This window comes from Mus musculus, chromosome 2 (assembly GCF_000001635.26).
Source record: "Mus musculus strain C57BL/6J chromosome 2, GRCm38.p6 C57BL/6J".
Lineage (NCBI taxonomy): Eukaryota > Metazoa > Chordata > Mammalia > Rodentia > Muridae > Mus > Mus musculus.
In genome coordinates, this window is record NC_000068.7 from 172,847,926 (window position 1) to 172,867,567 (window position 19,642).

The following is a 19,642-nucleotide window of genomic DNA, read 5'->3' on the forward strand; positions in this document are numbered from 1 at the left end:
CACTACAATGATATTTTAACTATCAACCTAGTCCCAAATGTCAATATAATATCCTTTTCAGAGATTGGGCTGCAGTTAGTTCTTCTGGGACATTTCTGGATCTGTCACCCATTGGTTTGTCCTAGAAGCTAAATATGTGCCAGAGAAGCCAGGCTTTCTCTGTCTAGCTTAGTGGCTCTCAACTACCCTAATGCTGCCACCCTGTAATACAGTTCCTCAAGTTGTGGTGACCCCCAACTGTAAAATTATTTTTGTTGCTACTTCATAACTGTAATTTTGCTACATAATGTAAATTTTGAATCATGATGTAAATATCTGTGTTTTCCAATGGTCTTAGGTGACCCCTCTGAAAGTGTCGAACTCCAAAAGAATTGGGATCCAAGAGTTGAGAACAACTAGATATACACATGTGATCCCGTGTGGCCACAGTTTGAACAGTGGCTCCCCCTGCTGGCTGGGTGGGGTTCTGCAATTTCCACAGTCCCCCACCATCTCCCGGATTCTGGCACTAGGCTTGGGCTCCTGCCTCACTTATCTTCATTTGGACCTGGAGCATCTGAGGATGTGGTGTCGTCTTAGAACTCCTGCATTTTGGGTACAGAGTGCTGAAAAGCCACAGAACGCTGTCGGGAAGGCAGCAAGACCTGAAAGGATGAAAAGTCCATTCACAAAACAGCCACGCAGGGATGGGCAAACCAGTGCTGCTCAATGAAGCCTTTTTATTTCCCAGCCTACTTCTGATGCCGCACAAAGTGATGAATTAGAGACGCTTGTTTCCTTTGGTTGAAAGAGGAGAAAGCAAGAGAAAAAAGGCAGTGTTCGGGGAGAAGTATAGGAATGAGGTACCCGCAACCGGCAACCGGAAGCCTTGGGCAGGTCGGCTTCCTTCCAAGGTCCCCACTGGGCCTCTGCTCACTGACCCAGGAGCATTTGTCAGAGAGTCTCTGGAATTCTTATATATCACTTGGAAGTAAGAGAGGATCAACGCGTTGTTAACTCTTTGATCTCCAAGTCCGAATTAATGATAGGCATTTTACACAAAGGGAAAACGCGAACTTTCAGAGACGATTTAGGCTAACTGAAGACATCCTGAGCCATCCTGTTGAGGTGCGGGTGGCTTCCTGCGGCACAGCTGGTCCACGTTTGCTGTCTGCGGGTGGCTGGCTGGCAGCAAACAGTAATCTGAGCCAGACAGAGGGTGTGGGGGGATGAAAATATGGGAGGGGAGACGCCCAGGGACTGGCTGCAAAGGGGGTCCCAGGATGGAGGTGGAATGCTTTGGGGAGAGATGGGAGTGTCTATGCCTGAAGATTGAGCTTCATTTATTCATTCATTTCTTCTCAAAATACTCGCAGAGCCTGACTGGTCTCTGGGCTCCCGAGGAGACAGCAAAGGACCAATGTCTTTACATGAGGATTTTACATTTTGGACAAAACCTTTCGCCTGTCAGGGACACAGAATAACAAGTAAGAAAACTCCAAGTCATGACCTGTGGCTCGTTGAAGTGGCTCACCCTTCAATACACTTGTTGCAGAAGTGTGGTGATCAGAGTTCGGGTCTCAGCATATCTTGTAAATACCAGACAGGCATGACCAGTATGCAGACGACAGAAAAGTCAGAATATACCCAGAAGGACCATCTTAGAAAGGGAGTCATCTTAAATCAGTGGCTGAGAAAGGCCTCTCGGAAGACAAGGGTCGGAATCCCCAAGTAAACTGAGAACAGGGTGAGCTAAGCAAACCTCTAAGGTCTAGGCAGAGGCAACAGCAAAGTCTCTGAGACAGTCAGAGGCTTGGAGTATTCTACTCACGGGAGGCATAGGAGGGAGGACAGTGGGTGTGAGGTTGGTTACAGGGCAGAGACCATGCTATGTAAGGCTGCTGCTCCGGGCATGATACCTCTGTTAGAAGGGTGTTCACTGGCCCAGATCGTGACTCTAGTATTTGGGAGGTGAATCCCAGGCTGACCTGTAACTCCCTCCCTATGCCAGACCGGCCTTCAATTTACAGTTCAATTCCCCTGCCTCAGCCTCCCCAGTGCTGGGATTGCAGGTGTGGACCACATGACCTACATGCCTGTGTTTCCATGTAGGGTCTCTCTATGGGGTGCACGCTGGTCCCCAGGCACCTCGTACTAGGAAAGCAAAGCCACTTCCCAATGTCGATGCAATGACCCATCCTCGTTGTCATTTTAATTGGACTTAGGGTCACCAAAAGGTGTGTCTGTGAGGCAATTTCCAGAGAGGCTTAACTGAGGAGGGGAATTCTCCTGGGGTGGGAACAAGCTGGGGTCCCAAAATGAATAAAAAGGAGAAACTGAGACAGCCACCAGCCTTCATCTCTCTGCTTTCTGACTGTGGACGCAGTGTGACCAGCCACCTTACGCTCCTGCTGCTGCACCTTCCCTGCCATGATGACCAAGATGGACCCCTCCAACTGTGGGCCAAGCAAACCCTTCCTCCCTTTCAGCAGGACAAACATGGCTGTATGCACACTAGGGCACCAGCAACCTTGTTTTGTTTTGTGTTTTGTTTTGTTTTTGCCTTATGTATTTGTGTTTGAACATTTTAGGGACACACAAGAAGCTTGTGGCTTAGAAGCAATGGCTGAAGTCAAGGGTGAACATGACAGGAAGGGGAAGGTGGTGGTGTTAATTTCAAGAAGATGCTAAACACAAGATGTGATCATTTTATAGGCAGAGATGAAAATCATGAAGTGACTGGCGACGGGGGCACTCCCCAGGGATGGTCACAAGCGCGGGAGAGAACCCAGTGGATGTGTGTTAGACCTGTCTCCAGAGGAGGTGACAAAGTCTGGCTTAATCCCACACGGGCAGAGGCATAGTGGGGGCAGAAATGCTGGATTGTACATATTTAAGTTGCATTTAGTTGTTTATTGTGGGAGCGTGCATGCACATGCCTGCATGTGGAGATCAAAGGACCGCTTTGGAGAGGTGTCATCTCCTTCCACCATGAGGGTCTCCAAAATTGAACTCAGGTCCTCGGGCTTCACAGCGGGCACCTTTACCTGCTGAGCAGTTTTGCCAGCCATGGATTATGAATTCTTGGTTCTGACATCTTCTCAACTCCTGCCAAGCTGAGACCTCACCTGCTACTCTGCTGTGGTGTTTTCTCAGACTCAGCCCGATTCTGCTTTTCTCAAGATTTTTCTGAGAAAAGCCTTACCTTTTACGATGTCCGCTGGTCCTCGAATCCCCTCCACAGCAGAGGACTCTCAGGTTGGGAGAAGGCATGTGTTAGGTGGAAGCCAGAGGTCTTGCTGAGTCCCCACGATGCACAGTGTGGCCCTGCAGCAAAGAAGAGATTGGTCCCAATCTAGGAAGCCCCAGCCTTTGGCCACCACCATACATCTCTCTTCCTCCTCAAATGACTCTCAGACTGAGGGCCAGGAAGGCGGCTCAGTGGCTCAGTAGCTGAGGATGCCCTTGGATATTCATATCTCTGCCTCTATCACCAGACTCTTGGGATTGTGGGTGTGCGTTGTCACGTCCGGTCAAATGTAATGTTTTGTGGAGGCAGATGGATCCCCAGCTAGTTCCAGACCAGTAATAAACACCTCAAAGGAAAGAGGGAAGGTGTCTGAGAACCAAGAGCAGATACTGCCCTACACACAAATGTATAGAGCCCTGGGTTAGCCAGCTACTATCCCGGGGACTCTAGCACATGTTCTCAGCACTGCCCAATCAGCTCGGTGCAGAAGAGGAAACTGAGGCCCAGATAGGTCGTACCTCCCGGAGGCTGCACAACCTCTACCCCAGAGACTAGGTTTGACCCCGGTCCTCTGGCTCACAAGCCTGGGCTGCTGTTCAGAGTTCAGAGAGCAGTGTGCGGCCCATGTTAGAAGATTATATACTTTCCTTGGGACTCACTCAAAAGACTTTTGTTATTAAAAGGGGGAAGCAAGCTCATGTTGCATTTTTATACGTCCTGAGTCGCTGTTCATAGAGGAAGAACGCGCCTGCTCTTGCCACCCCCACCCCACCCCTCCCACCTCCTTGCGTCGGGCTCCCTCACTACGCTCCCTTCCTCTGCCTTTCATTTCCTTTCCATCCCTGAGTGTCACATAAACCATGATGTGGGGGAGTTCACACAGCAAGGACTCTGCGCTGCTTCCCCAGATGCGACAGAGGGTTGCCAGTCACAAGGCTAGCCCAAGCTCTTGCACCCAGTGTGCAGCTGAGCGGCACAGGGCTGGCTTCCCACTGGCTTACCTCCCTCCTGTACTGGACTCTGCAGACACCCCCGGGTGTAATAGCAACTCCTAGGCAGGGGTCAAGCCACTCAGCCACCCAGAAGAACCTCGGTTCCCTCCATAGTTTGCAGCTCGAAGCCTGAGGCAATACTGTCAGCTCCTAAGCTGGGCACAGCTGCTCAGGGGTTGGCATTTAGAAGCTGGGCTTGTACTGTATGCATTTGTTCTTTGAGCAATCCTGAAGGTCGTACAATCCCAGGGATAGTCAGATAGATACACTTTGGAAGGCTCAGGGACCCTCTGGCACTAGAAGTCGCCCATACCAGAGGGGGAGCCAGGATTCAAACTCATTTCCTTAACCCTCAGAAGGCAGGCATGCTGACTGCTGTCACAGGAAGGCGGCCTGTGCCATGGGCATAGACAGTGACCTGTCCATGGTTGCCATGGCTCTTGTCCCCACCTAACAACTCCCCAGCCTGGCCGCCAGCCTTGGCAAGGACCAGCTCCAAAGTGGAAAACATGTCTCTATATGCTGTATTGAGGGGGTCCCAGGGGCTCAAAGCCAACTCAACCAACCGGCAGCCTTTCCCTGTAGCTATGACAAGATCCAACCCTGCCTGCTGCCTAAGGGGAGCTCTGAAGCTAGTGTCCTTTGTCCCCAAGAACTGTGTCCCCCACCCTACCTCCCTGGCTTCAAGCAGACCTCTCCACAGGAGGTCAGATCTGGAAGGTGTCAGGGTCACGATCAGCTGTGGGACATGGGAGGGACAGGCCTGGAGGCACGCCTCTTCATGTGCAGGCCAGATGCAAACCAGGGAGCCCCACCCACATCAAAGCGGATGGATTGGGCAGGCCGAGGAGTACCACAGCACAAAGACCGAGCCTGGTACCCTGCACAGCCAAGGCAAACTGTGCTCAGAGACAGTGGTCCAGCATGAGGCTGAGAATGTGGACACCTCAGGCTGCTGTGCCTTCAAGTTTAGAGGCTGGGCCAGGTTCTGTCTTGTGAGCCAGACAGTATGAAGTATCACTGTGTAGATTCCAGCACGCCCTGGACCAGGGCCTGGGCTCAAGCTGCAGCCCCACTAAGTCACTAAACAATTATGACCCTGGGCCGCAGTTTGCCCATCGATAAAATGGGATTGATAGGGGCCTGGGCAGATGGCTTAGTCGTAAAGTTTCTACAATACAAGCATGTAGGTAGGAGCTCTGATTCCCACAACCTACATAGAGAGCCTGGCATGAAGCAGTCGCCTGAGACCCCTGTGCTGGAGAAGCAGAGAGGGGTGAACTCGTGGAACTCAGTGGCTGCTCGGTCTCGCAACTGGTGAGCTCCAGGCTCAGTGACAGAACCCGCCTCAAAGAACAAGATGGAGGGAGAACAGAGAGGAAGCTCGGAGGCAGAGCTCTGGGTGCTCATCCAGAGTGTCTGGGTTCAGTGCCAGCATGCACACGGAGGGTCTGGACCACGGAGGGTCTGGACCACGGAGGATCTCAACTGACCTCACTCCGGTTCCAGGAGATCCAGTGCCTCCTCTGGCCTCTGTGAGCTCTGCCTGCACACAGACACACAACAGGCGAACACACCCATGCACATAAAACAAATGATAATGAGGAGGAGGAAGAGGAGGAGGAAGAGGGGGAGGGATGCAGCTCAAGCGGTGCAACGTTTGCCTAGTGTGCAGGGACCCCTGGGTTTGGTCCTCGGCTCTGTGTAAGTTAAACACGGCGAGCACGGTAGTGATCGCTGTCACCCCAGCACTCGGGAGGTAGAGGCTAGAGGATCAGAAGTTCAAGGCCATCCTTAGCTACATAGACATAGAAGCCTGGGCTACATGAGACACTATCTGAGAGAGAGAGAGAGAGAGAGAGAGAGAGAGAGAGAGGTGGAATACACCTGATGGGAGCTTTGATCTATACACCCACACATACACAGAGACACACAGACACACACAGACATAGAGACATATACACACATACACAGACACACAGACACATAGACACAGAGACACATACACACAGACACACAGAGACAGATAAAGACAGGCAGACATACACACACACACACACACACACACACACACACACACACACACACACACACAAAGGTGTTGGCAAGAGGAAATAGGTCAGCTGGTAGCACAGGGCAATGGTCCAGGTAGTCTATCTGGATGCTGGCTGCAGGCCTGCTAGCCTCTGTTCTCCCCTTCTGCATTGTCCTTGGACTCCCCAGAGCCAGGGCCTGCCCCCAAACATGCCTGCGGTGTATTTGTTCCCTCCCTGACTCACTTCCTTACTCCCCTCCCCACAACACATCCCACAATCCTGTGCCACCTTCTGCAGCCAGCTGAGCCCCACAGATGACTTGCCTAGCACAAACAGCACGGTCCCTCTGCTGCTGCTGCCACCAGTCCATCCCACACTCAGACTGGCTCTGGACAACCAGCACCATGAATGTCATACCCATGTCTTACCTGGGGCAGGCAGACAAGAGTCAGACATTCTTAGAGGTAACCATCAGGATGGGTTGTTCAGAGTCTGGCATAACCCTATACATTGCCACTGCGTGACAGATGCCAGCTATTTGAGATAGAATTGGTTGGATCCAGGGGCAGCCTGTGGGTGCAGTCTTTACCCTCACGGAACTCCAAGCACTGCATAAAATTCTTCTACTTAGGATCTCGTGTGGCCCTGAATGGCTTTGAACATGCACTGCAGCTGACGATGCCTTGAACTTCTCATCCTCCTGCCTCTGTCTTCCAGATGCCGGGCTGCAGCTTAAAGGTCCTAGTGAGGTCTCAACATTCTCAATGGCTTCTCAGCAAAAGGCCCCAAGCTCCCATGGTGCATCAGGCTCTGCCTTCAGCGGTGCTCTTCATTCAGCCCAGCTGCCTCTTCGGTTTTTGAGAATAAACCTGGGGAAGTTAATACGCAGTACTGGATCGGCTGGAGAGTCTGGATGCGTGAGAGTCAGGGCTCACTGAGCACACTGCTCTTCCACACTTCCTCCCCCAAGAATTTTTGTTCTGTTTATTTGTGACAAGGTCTCACGTAGCCCAGGCTGGACTGAAACTCACTGTGTATCTGAGGGTGGCTTTGAACTCCTGACCCTCCTGACTCCACCTGCCAAATGCTGAGACAGATGACAGGTGCATGTCGCCACACTTGGTTTATTTGCTTAAAAAAATTCTTTTTTAACCAGTTCATTCATCTACCCACATGGTGGTGGCTTTTAATACTCTCAAACATTACTGAGAGCCAGGGCTCTGTCAGTCTTCTGTGTGACTGTCCCTAACTGTCAGACTCCCCCACATGATGAGAGTATAGAGGACACTGGGGCATGGTGACTGGGTTATAATGCCTCCCCTATCAGCAAGAAGCTCAACTCTTCAAGACTCTCCACATTAGAGAAAATGGGGTCAGAGTAGGTTCCTGGCCACCTCTTCCCATAGCCCCAACATGCACTGCAGTGACCACACCAGGAGTGAAGCCTCTATCTTCCTTCCCCATCTTCCCCACAGTCTCATGAAGCAGGTGCTATAATTATACCCATTTTGCAGATGAGCACACCAAGGCACTGAGAGGCCAAATAACACACCTAGCAAGCGGATGAGTCTGAGATACCACTACCTCAGCATCTTGGATGTGGGCCTCCCTCCTTGCTAGCTGCTACATCTCCAACCGTATGCCTTTCGATCTAGTGAAGGACCTCCTGTAGGCAGGTCCATTCAGGAATGGGAGACTCCCCAGTATGATCATCAGTGTGATAAATGGTGCCTCCCAAAGGAGCACTTGGATGCCAGGAAAGGCCTGCCAGAACCCACCTACAGACCTCACTGTCCACTGGTAGGGACAACCCAGTGCCCTGCCACTGACTGAGTCCCCCAGCCTCCCTCCAGGTTGCCCCTTTCCACTGCCTGCATCCATCCTGATCTCTGCACACAGCTCTTGTTTGGACTGAAAGCTTTGAAAATGCCGTCTTGTAATTACAGAGAGTGTGCGGGCAGAGCGCACCAGGCCGGCCCACTCTGCCGCCCCCGGCAATTTGGGTAATGATAGTCATGTGCACCGTTTATCTTTGGGGTTTCCAGAAATACAGGGACTTTTCAGGACACTTGTGAGTGCTTGAGATGAGTGACCCAGTCACCGTGATCCCAGGAAGCCTTGGAGATGTGGCTCCAGGGTGGCTCTGCAGGAAGCTCCCGGTAAAGGCGGGTCCAGTCACCCCACCATGGGTGACCTCAGTGGTTCATCGGGAGGGAGGCTTTGCCTAGTGGGGTTTCCTGGGATGAAAGACTCCCTGTTTGAAAACCCACAAGTCCTAGGCAGAGTAGGACATGGGGTCACGTGCATGCATTTTCTTTGCCTTGCTTCAAAGGGAATTATGTGAATTGTTAAAGAAAGATAAAAACACCAATGGTAGGCAAAGAAAAGCCCCTGAGACCAATGAATATGAAGTGGAGTGAGGAGGCCCAGGGAGCAGGAGGCCCAGGGAGCAGGAGGCCCAGGGAGCAGGAGGCCCAGGGAGCAGGAGGCCCAGGAGCAGGAGGCCCAGGAGCAGGAGGCCCAGGAGCAGGAGACCCAGGGTGCAGAGACTCCCCAGTCACATCCCTCTCTGGAAACACACGCAGTGAGTACCAACCTGCAGAGATGAGGCCCAGTGTCTCTACAGCCAGTGACCAGCCAGCCTCCTACAAGAGCAGGCCATGTAGGTCACGGGGCACAAAGGTGAAGCCCTTTGCCTCCTGCCCCAGGGAACCAGAGTCCAAAGCCCAGGCAGAAAGCAGCAGCAGCCAGTGCTAAGGAGGATGCAGGCTCTTACATCCACCCGGGGTGCGTTCTCAGCTTTCCCCAAGAGTTCGAAAACCACAGGTCATCTACCGGCTACTTTCTTGGAGTTTGGGTTTGGGGTTCTAAATCCCCCCACTCCCACAAGCGAAAGTCGAGGAGCAAACCGGGAATGGCATGTGGCTTTTGAACCCTCCAAGCCCGCCCACCCCAGTAACACACTTCAGTTGTGGATGGACCTGGTGCTGTCTGTTTGTTGGTGTTAATTCTGCTCTTCTGGGAGGGGCTGCGGAAAAGAAGTGAGTTGTGTACTCAGGTGACGTCTTGTGAACCAATCCCTTAATGAGTAAAGGAGCCAATCACTGGGTGAGTAGGCGGGACTTCTGGGTTGGACCAAGGAAGAGAGGAAGAAGCAGGAGAGAGTGAGGTCCTTTCTGACAGGGATAGTGTGAGGACACGATGTAGCTATGAGTGTCTCCTGGTTTCCATGGCAGATCCATCGGGATTCGCCACCAGAGGATTTAGAATTAATAAGGCATACAAGATAATGTTTTAGTTGTTGTGCCCAGCGATTAAGTTACCGTTGTTTCTGAACTAAGTTTGTGTTGTGTTTTCCTTCAAGAGATGTCTCGTCTGGGTTCAAGAGAGAAAGGTACGCCAGCAAAGCGTGGGTTTGCCTGAGGTGCACCACAAAGGCTGTGGGGGTTTTGAAGCACGGGGCTGATGTGGTAGTGACCCGCCAGTGGGAACCCAGCGAGCTCGGTGGATGGAGACATCGTGTAGTTCTGAGCCAGAGTCTCCACGAGATAAAAACAGGTCGGCCATTGCTGTCAGTGCATGGCCAGCCAGGCCACCGGGGCAGAGAGTTGTCGGCACAAGTGCAGGAACGTGCCGGTTCATTAATACTTACTGCAACATACTTCCTCCATCAAGGCAACCCCTCTTCAACCTACCCAAACAGCACCACCAACTGGGGACCAAATATGAAACACGTGAGCCTGTGGGGGTCACTGTCAATCAAACCACCAGAGAAGGGATGGTTACTAAGGACACCATTTGCGAAATGCTCTACTTTGATTGATGGGTTGGACCGCATGGTCACTCCTCCTGCTGTGCATGCCCCCTTCTCATAATGCATCTGCTTGCAATCATATGCACGCCCCATTATGCACAGGCATAGATAGTAAAATGGCGATCAGCCCTAAGCAGGTACTAGAGGACAGAGTTCTGCCTTACTGAGCATGTACTCAGAACCAGCTCAGGCTAGATCAGCCCTACTCATCATCTCCCAACACACCTCAAGTATGTTGAATAGAGACAGTCTAAACTTGATTGTTGCTAGGGGTGGAGAGATCTGTACTATTGTTCAGAGGTGGCATTACCTGCAGTCTGATGCAGGGGGAGAGTTTTATGGACCCTGAGACTTCTAGGTGTACTGTTGTGGAAAGACGTGTGTGTGTGTGTGTGTGTGTGTGTGTGTGTGTGTGTGTGTGCAGTATATGCATGAGAAGAAGCTGGGTTGTCAAGTTCACTGTTACAAGAGGTATATGTTTGCATGGCCCAAACTAAGTGTGAGCCCCAGGGTACTAAACTGTCACCTATTCTTGCTTGCATGAAGACACTAATTCCAAAGACCTTGTCTTGTATGGTCACATCACAGTTAGCTTTAGCTGTCAACTTGACACAAACCAAGGGCCACCAAGAAAGAGGGAACCTCAACTGAAGAATTCTCTCCGTCAGATTGTGGCTATTTCTTGGCTACCCATTGATGCAGGAGGGCTCAGCCCATCGTGGGCGGCGCCATCCCCAGGCAGGTAGTTCTGTGCTGCATAAGAAAAGTTCCTGAGCAAATCAGGGAAAATAAACCAGTGGGCAGCACTTCGCAGTGGTTTCTAATTCAGTTCCCACTTCTGGGTTCCGGTCTTGAGCTTCCGTTTTGGTGCCTTAGTTACTGCTCTATTGATGTGGAGAGACATCAAGACTAAGGAAGGCAACTTACACAAGAGAGCCTATAATTGGGGGTGGCTTACATTTCTAGAAGATGAGTCTCTAGACTCATCATGGCATCAGGCAGGCATGGTGCTGGAACAGTAGCTGAGAAGTTACATCTGAACTACAGGCATACGGCAAAGTGGGGGAGGGGGAATGAAAAGGAAGGGGGAAAGGGGAGGCATGAGGAGGGGGAGGAGGAGGGAGGGGGAGAGGAAGGAGGAGAAGGGGAGGGGGAGGAAGGGAGAGGGTGGGGAGTGGGGGACAGAAAGGAGAAGGGAGGGGGAGGAGGAGGGAGAGGGAGAATGTAGTAGCTAGAAATGGCATGAGCTATTTAAACCTCAAAGCCCACCCCCCCAGCAAGGCCACGCCTCCTAATTCTTCCCAAGCAGTTCCAGCAACTTCAGACAAAGCATTCAAATCTATGAGCAAACGGGAGCCACTCTCATTCAAACCACCACACCTGGCTTTCTTTCCTAATGGACTGTGATATGAAAGCTTACACCAAATAAATCCTCTGCTCTTCAGGTGGCTTCCGGTCGGTGATTTCCCGTAGCAACAGAAACCAGACATGTCAGGCTAGGGTTCGGATTTAGTTTGGGAATTTGGAGAGGCATGGACATTCAGAGCAGAGGAGTGGGGATCATTGACAGTAGAAAATAAAGACACACTGTGTGTGTGGTCAGTGTCATCTAATCAGAGACACATGTCAGCAGAGATAAGGAACAAACACAGACCGACTCTTTGGAAGCCTTGGGGCCCAGACTTCATGGCCTGGTCATTTCCCAGTGTGACCTGTCAAGACAGAACAACAAACTTGTGTCCCCTTGAGAGTAGGGGCCAGTGGTGGGAACCTCCACAGAGCTACTCTGTATTTTCAATCTTGTGACAGACTCAAGTACTTATTTGTCACTAAAATGAAAGTTTAACGGGGACAGGGTGGTTTTCTGTGGAAAGGAAGGCAACAGATCCTCCCTCTCAGCACATAAGCCCCGCATCCCCGCTGACTCTAAGGCTGGGGTAGATCTGAGAGCTCAGAGGATGCCCGTGTTCATCGTGTTTCTGTGAGCCCAAGACAGCTTCCACAAGAGTTTTATTCTGGCTTTACGGTTCCAGAGCGTCCTTCACGGAGGAGACAGAATGGCAGCAGGAAGCAGCACCTGCCTGAGCCTTCACACCTTGAACAGTGAGCACAAGGCAACAGGCACCAACAGGAAGCAGTCAAAGCTTTTCTCTCCCACAGCCCGCCTCCCGTAACACACTTCCTCCAGAGAGGCCACGCCATCTAAACAGCTTCACACAGGGTACCAAATCCCCAAGACTATGGGAACACTTCCCTTTCAAACCATTACAGCCACCAGAGGGTTGGCAGTGTTCCTATGAAGGTCAGGGTTAGGGCTGAGCTCCGCAGGCAGTGGCCTTGGAGGCTTGGAGGCTGGACCCAAGGCATGTGACTGGTGGCTAGACCAGGGAGGAGGACTTACGGGACCTACGGGACCTAAGTATTCCCGGAACCTAACTCAAAGACTGCAGGAAGCAGCTAGTGTCTCCTTGCTTAAGATGTATATATTTCTACTATTTGATGAGCATTTTTATTTAATGTATGTATTTTCACATATATAATCGAGTTTTTTGTCATTAAACAGATCAGTGCTCACTGGAAATGGTCTTAATACTGCAGGCAATAAATGGACCCACTATTCCATCCTCCCAAGGCCGTTGATACTGGTGGTTTGTATATTCCCCTTCGGCTTCTTTTCCATTGGTTTGGTTGAGTGTTAACTTGTTTTGCTTTGTTTGGGAAATGGGGTTTGAGACAGGGTCTCACGTGGCCCAGACTGCCCCAGAACTCACTAAGTAGCAAGGGTGACCTTGAACCCCTGACCTTCCTGCTCTTAGCTGCCGCGGCCTGGGATTGCAATCAGGCGTCCAATCCTAGCATCTTTTTCTTTACAGAGTCTGGGTGTGAAAGGTGCCGGGCCATGGGTGTCTAAGCTGGAGGCTTGCTGGGTCAAGCTGGCATTAGGGGTGAAGTGGGGCCAGGGCTGTCCGGGAAGAGGTCTGGTGGGCACATGTGCACAGGGCACTGGGCAGTGAAGCTGGAGAAGAGGCTCCACTGGGGTCTCCCAAAGTGGGGCTCACTGGACAGGTTTGAAGCTGAGGTGAAGAGGGCTTGATGCTGATCGTAAGAGTAGAAACGGGTGCATCAGAAGTGGGGAAGCTTTGACTTGTGGACTTTAGTGGGCCAGAAGGACCTTACAGGAAGCTGCCTATGTGGCCAGAGGACATGTCTGCAGACGGTGTGTGTGTGTGTGTGTGTGTGTGTGTGTGTGTGTGTGGTCAGGAGGAGTAGGGGGAGCAGAGGGCTCTTTAGAGTCATAACCACATGTGAATGGCCCCTGGGTACATACACGTGTAAGAAGCTCAGCCAGGTGGATGCAGGTGAGCCTGATGTTGGCCAAGGCCAGCAAACCAGCTCAAAGATGCCAGAGTCTGGGTCAGAAAGGGATTCTACAGGGTCCAGGACAGTCGGAGGGACCCAGATCCAGATCTCTGGAGGATCTGGGAACAATTCAGAGAGGCTGAGTCACACTTGTGCCCAGATTCTCATTGGAAGTACAGTGTACCCCAAGAAGGGGGATTCTGTAACCAGAAGGCATGGGGGACTGTAACAGGGGCTCGAGGAGAGCCAGGCAGAGTCATCTTCATGAGGAGGAGCAATGGAGAGAAGAGACATACGGTCAGTGTCTGCGTAGGCAGGAAATAGGAACCACACAGCCGTCCACATGGCCACCACCCCAGCGGAGCGGCAGGCAGGCTCCTGCTTGCTGGGCTCAGTCAGTGTGCTCCTATGTAAACCACAGCAGCAAGCTTATGACATCAGCCTCCCCCTCCCGTCTCACAGGTGTGAACACGGACTCAGAGGGAGCCCTGCCAGCCCAGTGTCCGCAAGCAAGAAGCCCGGCCCTCACCCAGCCGCCTCATGCTGGCCGCGTGACCAACGACCCCTCACTCACTCCTCAGCCTGTGCCCCTTCAGTGGTGGCAGTGATGGACACATGTGCTCAGGAGAGAGGGGTTGTTTGTGTTCCTCCAGGGCTCCAAGAAGCTGGAAGGATGCCTGGCTTTCCTGCCTCTCTCTAGTCACTGGGATAGTACGGTTAACCCACTGTGTACTCACTCCCTTGCCCCAAATCCGTTGAATTGTGGTACACGTGTGGAGAGTGCCGGGTGAGGGAGATGCAGATGGTGGTGATGATGATGACAGAAAGGGTGTTGGTGATGGTGATGATGGTGGTAAAAGTGATTTTGGTGCTGATGAAGGTGCTGTCAACTTCACATGGCGCTCTCTCTGAACCAGGCTCACCTCTGAGTACTGTACATATTAACTTATTGTGTCATCCCATCTCTTTTATGAGGTTCAAAAATAATTTTCACGCATCAGAACCGAAACAGGGGATGGAAATATTGGAGGCTTATACGTGTTCACTCAGAAGTCGATCGCAGTGCCTGGGAGGCTGAGGCAGGAGGCTGTTATGTTTGAAGCTAGCCTGCTCTATGACGTGGGGACTCTGTGATACAGTGCGTCAGGGGAATAGGTTACAGAGACGAAGGATAAGCTTTGTTGACATGGGAGAGACACCCACGGGTAAGTCTGGCAAATGTTCACAGTGTCCAGCAAGAAGAGCCGCTTTCTGGGCGGTGCCTCTCCTCTTCCCGTACGCCCTTCCTTATTTCCTAATCACGGCTGGGAAAAACCGAATGAACGCCAGCCACGGCCAGGAGACGCTGCGGGTGGGCGCGATGGCGATGCTGAAGCAAAGCACCCCTGACCAGCACAGCTGGACCACGACTGCACCATGAGGCAGCCCCTGGATGTCCCTCGACCTCACAGCCCCAGCCATGCAGGCAGACTGCAAAATGGTTCAAAGTGTCTGTCACATACCAGGTGCGCCCACTCTGACTCTGCCAACTTAGTGCTGCGGGAGCAGGTGTCAAACCCGATGGAATGTCATCGTCATCGGGACAACGGATGCCAAGGCCTGCCCGTTCATCAGGGGCTCTCAGGCACTTCTCTATCCGGGCCCCAGCATTCCAGGAGGACCTGCTCGCTCGGCATTATCAGCAGGCTCCGCCAGAGATAAGCAGCCTTAATGCGACCCGCTAATGGTATTATTTTAGGGACCACTCAAAGGACATGTTGGAATGGAGGCCCGGGGCCACCTGTCATTCTTTCTGTCACCGACACCCTAAACAGGTCAAACAAAGACCAGCACTTGTACACGGAGGGGGTGGGGGCATGGGAGCACGCACCTCCGAACGACTGGAAAGAATTCTCAAGCTGAAAACAGCCCCTCCCAAGAAGCAGCGGGGGCGGGGAAAAGAATGTGCTCAGAAAGCCTCCGCCCCTCACAGCACTCCTGGGTGAACAACTCCCACGCTGCAGCCAGGGTAACCGCACGCTGCAGCCAGGGTAACCGTACAGGGCGGAGGCAGAAGGCTCCTACCACGCAACTCTGTGTTGAGGAGACGTGTTAAAGCCTGCTCAGACAGACCTCTGGCCGTCTCTGGCTTCTGTTAGGAAGGGTCAGGGCTCACATGTGTAATTCTCTGCTTCCTTCAGTGGCTGAAACCATTTTTTTACGCAGCCTTAACTGTTAGTTAAGCTGAACGCTCACCATCAAACGTCAGGTGGGAAGGTGCAGACCTCTGAGCTCATGGCGGCCAGGCTCCATGCCCCGCCATCCTCCACCACCCTCCCACAGCCTCCACCGCGCTCACGTAATCATCCTCGGAGAGTATTTAGTCTGTTATTCGTGGCTTGCCTATGGCATTAAACAATGACGTGAGTTTGGGCAAGCAGGCGGCTAATGTGTCCTTCTTAGCCTCCCTAGTCACTTCCTACGAGAAAAACAGTACAGGAAACAGCTTGTGTGGAATGAAGGTCTCCGCTCCCTCAGAGCCCATGGTGTGCACATCCGTGAAACTCAGCCCGGGACCACCAGAGTCGTAGAACAAACTCCCACTGAGTTGTCAAACATTGCATGGCCTGGAAGACCAGCATGGAGGCTTTCTCCAAGGTCACCCGACTGGTTGGTGCAGCACCCACATCTGCTGACTCCCAGACGACATCTAGTCATTCAAACCCATCCAGTCAGCAGTGCTGAGTGTGAGCTTCCACTCAGTGACACAACTCGGATAACATCACTGGTCACCAGTGGCCACCTGGGCCAGCAAGCCCTGTTCCTTCAGTCCTTGGGGCTGAAAGTTCAGCTCTCTTGACCCCAAGGGTCTTTCAGTCAACATTAAGAAACACCATAAAAGCCCAACCATGGTGGTACACACCTTTAATCCCAGCACTTGGGAGGCAGAGGCAGGCAGAGCTCTGTAAATTCAAGTCCAGCCTGGTCTACAAAGTGAGTTCTAGGCCTACACAGAGAAACCCTGTCTCAACCCCCCACCCCGAAACAAATAAAAACAAAATAAAAAACAACTAACAACAATGAAAACAAACCAAAAAAATAGAAAAACAAACAAACAAAAAAAACAAAACCCATAACCCCCCCCAACAAAACAAAACAAAACAAAACCCTCAAAAATCCCCATAACCTCGGGTATGGTTGACAAGGTTTGCTGTGAACGACAACAGATGTTCTTGTGCCTACCAAGGAATTCCAAGGGTGTCAGAAACTGCTAGAACAAACACAGAATTCTCCTCCTCCTCCTCCCCCCTCCCCCTCCCCCCTCCTCCTCCGTAGGCTAATTACTAGTTTATGTGTTGGGTATTTTTCATGCATGTTTGTGTACCAAGTGCATGTAGTACCTGAGAAGGCCAGAGGAGGGCATTAGATCCCACAGAACTTGAGTGATAAACACTGTGAGCAGTCGTGTGGGTGCTGGGAACTGAACCGTCAAGGGCAGCCAGTGCGCTTAACTGCAGACCCATGTCTCCAGCCCTCCACCCTCCTTTTTAGGAGACTTTGAGCACAGGAAGTTTAAGCGACTGCGCCCAGCTCAGGATAAGCCCGCCTTACACTCTGCCCCACCCCCTGCTTCTCACGTGACCCATGCCCACTCTTCCCCCTCCCACTTCTGAGAGTCATAGCTTGAGAAGATCTTCTGGGACCCCAGGTACACTCTGGTGAGAGCTTGCTGGTGTCTGACGTTTTCCTTGATGGCTTATCCTTCTCTGTATTGTCACCTGCAAAAGGACCTCATCCCCTGCTCTTCACAGCACGCCATGCCCAAGACACCACCTAAGCTAACTCACAGACTCTAAGAATGTCCTTGGTGAGTGACATGTGAAAGATGCCCCACTCTAACCTTTGGGCACAGGATCTGTGGGGCCCCAGGCAAAATAAAAACATAGGGATCTTGTCCAAAGGCAGCAATCCAAGCCAGCCGCAGCAAAATGTCACACAACATCCACGGCCTTTTGGAGGGTGGCGCCTGTGCCCTGGGACCAGATTTGAGGTGGCCCAGGAGAGCTGATAATTTATGGGTTCCAGTCAGCCCTTACTTTCTGAGTTGATCAGAGTCTTGGCCTTGCCCTGCAATGAAGAGCAGCCCGGGAAACAGAGACCAGCAGAGTCGGTGCGGTGGGGGCAGCAGTGTTCCTGGCCAGGTGCACTGTGCCTCCATCCAAGCAGCTGTGGAATAGCCTTGGAAAGTCGCGTGTTTTCCTCTTCTATTTTTATTTCCTCAAATCTGGAACCAAGAGAGGCCAGCGCCAGAGTGCTGAAGGGTCTGAGCCAGGAGAATGGGGCCCACAGGCCAATAGGAAATGTCTAAAGAGGTCATCACGCATGCCTTTGGCAGGGGCAGACACTCACCACCCCAAGTGTGGGTCGGGAGCAGCCAGCCTGAAAATGCTGGCCGGGGTTGGCAGCACACACTCCCTGGAGGTGCTGTCCATTGACATCGTGAGCAGAACCCCACTAGAAGCATTGTTTTATGGTGCTGTGTGCAAACGGTTGTGTCTGAATAGCTGGGCCCTGTCCAGGAAGACCATTCATACCTGTGCCATTCCCACTACGGAAGCTGGGGACAATGCAACTCTCGGGCTTGCCCTGAGCCTGTCCTGAGCAGGTCTCCTCTGTGTAGAGCAGTCAGGAGCAGACCACCCTGAGTCCTTCCCAAGTGTTCCAAGGAGCTGTGCAATGAGCGATCGATCCTCTAAAGAATTTGGGGGGACAGGTACCACACACCTAACTGGCGTCTTGGAAGGAACCCTGCACTCAGCATCACCCCACAGTTGGGTTTACTGTTGACTGACAGTCTCTGTGTTGGTTCCTGGTATAGACAATGAAGCAGCATTTCATGAGGCTTTCAAGAGTTCTGCCATCTGTCCAGCAAGTCCTTCCTTGGATATGGTGAGCATTGTTCCTAAAGAGAAGGCTTTGTGCAGGCAGGGTCCAGGTTTCAAAGTAGTAGAAAGTGCTATGTTGGCCCCAGGAGACTCTGACACTTACCTTCCAGAAAGACTCTTGCAGAGGAAACGGCAATGATCCCGTGAGAGGCTCCTACAGAGGTACCCCATGGCACTGACACACCTCCCGGCTTCCACACTGGTCACCAGGTTCAGGGAGGGGAAGGGAGGGACCACAATGGATAAGCTGCTTGTTCAGGGCAACGTCATGGGGAGCCTAGTTCAAGGTCATGTCTGGAGATGCAGACCCTTAAGCTGTCTGGAAGCAGGAGAGAGACTTCATGCTGAGCTCACACACAGGGCAGAAACTCAGCCTGGGTTCAGAGACTAGCATACAGGGCTGGGGAAGGGTGCCTGGGTGTCGAGCCATCAATCCCTGCTTCTTAAGCAGCCCCAGGACCTGCTGGTGCCCAATGTCAAACAGAGGTTGACAGAGTTGGCAGCCAAGAGAGGGGAAAGGTGACAGGCTATAAGTTCCTCTGGTCTGGTTCCACACGTGGCCATAGAGCCTACTGTGGGGATGGGCCAGCTGGAAACAAACGGAAAAGCCACGTTCCTGCCCTGAAGCAACACGAATGGCTTCCATTTTCCTATTCCTTTTGGGTCGTGGGCACAAGTAGACATCCGTCTGCCATTTTGAAGATGTCAGCTGACCTCGACCGTTTGTGGATGAGGCCATGGCGGGGGTGTGTGTGTGTGTGACAACGGCCCTGGCACCTCTGTTCAGTTAGGAGCAGCACACAGGGAGGAACCAGGTGGCCCGCTCAAGAGAAGCCCAAACTCCTTATTTGCAAAAACATATTGGCAACAGATTAGTGTTTTTTAAGATGTGTAAACATCACTGGGGTTGGGGGTGGGGGTGGGGTTGAGAGGCTAAGGCACACATCTGAGAGGCCACATCTGGACCTCCGGCTTGTGGCTCTGGGCTTCAGCCTGGAAAACAGAACAAAAGCTGAGTTGTCGGGACAGTGACAGGAAAGGTTTAGAAATCGCAGGGGCTGGAATGTGTTAGGAGCGGCTGGGTTGCTGGGTCTGAGTCAACAGGGGAAGAGAGAGCAGCCTGTCCCAAGCATCGCCTGGGATTCTAGAAACATCCGTCAGGTGACCTTCGTGCGCACTTCAAAGACCGATGTAGCCAGATGAGCACTGCCCTGAGCTTGCCGGGGAGGTGGGGGGCACTCCTTCTCCAGCCCTGCGGTGGGCTGCCCACCTCCACAGCTGGCCTG

General features: G+C 52.3%; 2 long non-coding RNA genes across 5 annotated transcripts, besides 1 other annotated feature; one reads left to right on the top strand and one right to left on the bottom strand.

The window, feature by feature from the left end:
- Positions 1-699: 699 nt before the first annotated feature.
- Positions 700-15,668, bottom strand: Gm36254. Of its 4 annotated transcripts, none has more exons than XR_375354.4 (4): positions 14,169-15,668; positions 6,686-7,126; positions 3,185-3,306; positions 700-1,443 (listed from the first exon to the last, which is right to left on the bottom strand). It is a non-coding gene; the product is annotated as a predicted gene, 36254 (long non-coding RNA). The 4 variants fall into 4 exon arrangements; XR_867066.2 differs by lacking the exon at positions 14,169-15,668 and adding an exon at positions 8,854-9,352; XR_375353.4 differs by lacking the exon at positions 6,686-7,126.
- Positions 12,407-15,198, top strand: 1700055K11Rik. Its single transcript, XR_375352.3, has 2 exons — positions 12,407-12,719; positions 13,894-15,198. It is a non-coding gene; the product is annotated as an RIKEN cDNA 1700055K11 gene (long non-coding RNA).
- Positions 14,037-16,242: an enhancer, noted in NCBI's record as "VISTA enhancer mm75". NCBI's record gives its function as "enhancer in: heart[8/8]" and the evidence as "EXISTENCE:transgenic organism evidence [ECO:0001131][PMID:17130149]".